Source organism: Plecotus auritus, assembly GCF_963455305.1.
Source record: "Plecotus auritus genome assembly, chromosome: 9".
NCBI classification, from domain to species: domain Eukaryota; kingdom Metazoa; phylum Chordata; class Mammalia; order Chiroptera; family Vespertilionidae; genus Plecotus; species Plecotus auritus.
In genome coordinates, this window is record NC_137783.1 from 52,752,049 (window position 1) to 52,756,253 (window position 4,205).

At 49.3% G+C, this 4,205-nt stretch overlaps 1 pseudogene across 1 annotated transcript; it reads left to right on the forward strand.

Moving 5' to 3' along the window:
- Positions 1-1,939: 1,939 nt before the first annotated feature.
- LOC308233510 (aurora kinase A- and ninein-interacting protein-like) lies at positions 1,940-3,334 on the forward strand (annotated as a pseudogene). Its single transcript has 3 exons — positions 1,940-1,961; positions 2,429-2,938; positions 3,327-3,334. The product of its transcript is annotated as an aurora kinase A- and ninein-interacting protein-like (transcript).
- Positions 3,335-4,205: the final 871 nt, after the last annotated feature.

Here is a 4,205-nt window from a genome sequence, read left to right on the forward strand (position 1 = left end):
TAGAGGAAATAATTTAATATTGCTATTTGCCCTTTCTCTATAATAGAAGTGTCAGAGATGAAAGAAAATTAGTAAAATGTATATGAAAACCTTCCTCTTATCAGAGTCTGGGGCGTACCATGGGACCCAGAGTCAAGTCCCCGCCCACCCACATGCACCTCAAAATCGTGTGAGACACAGACCCGGCTGCCCCCCGCCCCATTGGGCTAGATCTAGACCTGGCCAGTCCCACCCTTGTCAAGCCCCACCGGGCAGGGGACATAGCCTCAGATCCCTTGGCCCGGTGCCAGGACGGGGGGCATGGCCTGATGTCCCCCAGCCCAGACCGGGGCGGGGGTGTGCTTTGAGGTCCCCCGTCAAGCCCTGCCAGGCAGGGGGTCGCAGCCTCAGGTCCCCTGGCCCAGTACTGGGGCGGGGGGTGCAGCCTGAGGTCCCCCCGCCTGGTGCTAGGGTGGGGGGCATGGCCTGAAGTCCCCTGTCAAGTCCCACCTGGTTGGGGGCGCAGCCTGAGGTCCCCTAGCCCAGCACCAGGATGGGAAGGGCACCTTGAGGTCCCCCATCAAGCCCCTCTGGGCGGGGGTCATGGCCTGAGGTCCCCCGGCTGGGTGCTGGGGCAGGGGGCGAAGCCTGAGGTCCCCTGGCCTGGTGCCAAGGCGGGAGGCGCAGCCTGAAGTCCTCTGTCAAGCCCCACCTGGTGGGGGGCATGGCCTGAGGTCTCCCGGCCTGGCGCTGGGGCAAGGGGAGCAGCCTGAGGTCCCCTAGCCCAGCACCAGGACAGGAAGCACACCTTGAGGTCCCCTGTCAAGCCCCATGGGAGCGGGGGAGGGCGTAGCCTCAGGTCCCTACTGATTGTTTGTTAAGGCTCCTTATGGGAACTTGGCCTCAGCTGTGGGTGCAGCCATCTTTGTGATGGAGTGATGGTCAATTAGCATATTCCCTCTTTATTAGATAGGATGTGCCCACCAGTGGTGAAGTTTTCCACAGCACAGGCTTTCCCAGGTCAGGGTTATATAGAGTACAGAAAACAAAGCAAACGATATGGGTGGTGTGTGTGTGTGTGTGTGTGTGCTTGTGTGTAAGCTGTGTGAGATCAAAACGCTAACTGTTTGTCTGTAGTTGTTTACAGTCTAGAAGCAGTTTCTTTCTGGATGTACTGAGGAGATGGCCAGGCTCCCAAGGTCTCACAGTCCACTTACAGACAGCCTTCATCACATTCCCACAGTTTGGGAGGGGGCGTCAGAGCTTGGAAAGGGGCCCATGTTCTCACATACCATACATTCCACCCCAACACGGGTACCTTCTTTCTTCACCCCTGTACAATCTCCCCCTTACAACTTCAGCATATATCCTGGGGAGGAAGGAGAATGGGTGAAACTTTGCATCTGTTTCTATAGCAACTATATACTAGTAGCATACAGCAAAGGAATGACAACAGACTTATACAAAGCAGAATCAGAGTATATAAAACTAATCGTCAGTCCCAAGACAACTTTCCAAACCATGCTGGGATAGGATCAGTTTGTTAGGTTGACTGGCTTCGTTTTCCAAGGCAGCCCAGCAGTAGCAGAGAGGGGGCATCAACGAACACTCCCAACAGTTTGAAACAGTGGATCGGAGAGCCGCTTCATCAGCATCTCACAAAACAGCTAGCCTGCACTGAGCTAGGGAGAATAAGACAAATGTTCTGTCAGCACCAATAGAGGGAAATCAGTATACAAGCTGTTGCTCTCCTATACCATACCTTTTGACTGGTGACATCCCCCGGCCCCCCACCCCCTGTCCTAGCATGCTAACTGTGAGAGGAGTATGCATCTGCCAGATGGAAATAATGAAGGTCCCTACCCTGATACGTGTCCTAGGGTTATTTACTTGAATAGTAGGTGGCCATTTACCAGTATGGCAGGTTGTATAAGCACGCCCTGTGCAAGACCCTCCCCCCATGGGGCCGGGAGAGTGCACCAGTGGGTACCAGTTTGAGTTTTCCAGGGCCAGGGTAATACATTGACTTCAGGGTGTATGTCCTGGGATGCTGACAACAACAGGTTATTCTTCATTCCCCAAGTGGGTCTTATCTTACCATCCATTTTTCAAACTTGCCCTCTCAGTGGGTTTGCCCATGTCTGCGGCAGCATCTAGAACATGCAGGTTGATCTGGTTGGGGCTTTTTATTCATTGTTAGTAGAGTCTTGGGGTCTGTCCTCGTAATGACCCTCCCTCAGTCTTCAGGGCATTTTTCAACAGTTCATTATAATGTCCTATCAGTCCAGCTCCTGTTGGATTATAAGGGAGGTACAGTCAGCATTCAATGTTGTGGCTCTCAGCCCTGTCTTGCATACAATGTCCTGTCATTGCTGGCAAGGGACATAGATGCCGCTCCACACATACAGACAAGCTGTTAACAAGCTGTAACAATGTCAGTCATTTTCAGTGGGAGACCCAGGCTTTAGCTGTTGCCCTTTGACTCAAAGAACGCCACCTGCAGGTGTTCGGCAGCCAGCATTGCTTCCTTCTTCACCTTGCAGTCAGGAAAGAGAGATGGTGGTGATCAGGGGAGTGTTTCATCATATATAGCAAGTCAGACCAACAGAGAGTCTAAGAAAGATGCAACCCAGCTAGACCATCTGATCCAGGGCTTGGGGGATGATTACGTGGCACCCTCACAGCCACTTCAACCCCTACAGACATCCAGGAAGCTGGACTTTCTCCTCAGTCCCTCCAGGCTTCTGGCCACCACAGACTGGGAACCCCATTCTTGACTGGGCTGTCTTTGTTCCAGCCTGAGACTAACTTAGTCGGAGCTGGAGAGAGTCAAGACTCACTGGCTTGTTACTTCACCCAGGACTTGGAAAGTTCTTGCTTGCTGGACCAAAAGGAGGGAGAGAAGGATTCTTCATGGAAAAGGGAATGGCTTCATGGATCAAGAAAAAGAACTGTCAGGGTATGGTGAGATGCAGTAAACCACCGGGGGCAAGGGCCAACAGCCCTGGGACAAGCCTACATGGGCACAGGTGTCTGCCAGAGAAAATAGGCAGGCCCCTGTCCTCTTTCACACATGCAGGGAGCCCTGGAGTGGAGAAAACACAGAAGCAGGGAGACAAAGGTCTTGTCCTGTTCCTGTGGTTTCTGGGACATGAGAAGAATGTCAGGCCCACCGGGAGTCAGCTTTTCACTGAGGATTCTCAGGGCCAGTGGGTCATTGCTCACAACTCCAGAGTTCCTTTCTGAGAGGTAGCCAGGGGTTAGGGCAGTTTCCTAACAGCCCTTGGGCTCAGTGCCAGGATAGGCTCACTCAGTTAAACCTGCAGCCTGATTCGCTCCTTTCCCAGGACTCTGATGGTCATCAAGTTATCAGGCACCAAGTTTAACTATCTCTGAGGGTTTGGTTTTAAAAATACTCAGGGAGGTATGGAATGAAGCTATTGTTGTTGAACATTTTCTTTGTGTAAGTAAAGCCGGTGGTGACACCTGTTGAGACAAAAAAATATGTATGTATATATTACCATAACTTTTACATTCCATTACCAAAACCATATACTTTTTTAAAATTTAATTAGAATTCTTAATTCTTAGAAAACTTAACTCGTGGTGACTTCTAAAAGCAAGTAATTAGCATTTTTTAGATTGACAAATTTATGAATACATTTCATAACTTCTAGAAATAGGTGTTTTTCATTGGCAAATAGACTCACATTTTCAAGAGACATACTTCAAATAAAGTACAAAATATATTAATTCACAGATTCAAATTTAGTTGTTCTTACCAACTGTATGAGATTTTAAAGTTAATTATTACCCAAGCCATTTTATTGACAAATTTTGTAACAGAGATAAATAACATGAACTTCGTTTTGTAAACCCAGGCAAACAAACATGTATGCTAAGTTAATAACTTTGAAAGACATTCGCTAAACTTAAACCACTATTTGAATTCTTGGTGACTATTGCTTTCCTTTAGTGCGCTGCTTAATTACCTAGGGTCCTTGCCAACTTTTAAGAAGGCTAGAGGTGAGGGAGGATATTAGGCTTGGACAACTTCCACCACTTCAGTTTTAAAAGTGTCAGTTTTTGCCATCTCACTTTGAGGTGGGGCAGTCACCCCTACTGCTCCTACTGCCTACACAGAGTTTGGGGGAGGCACCAATTCCTGCACTCTCCCTGGGACCACAGCATCTTCAGAGCCTCCAGAAGAATTTAGAGTGCTTAAA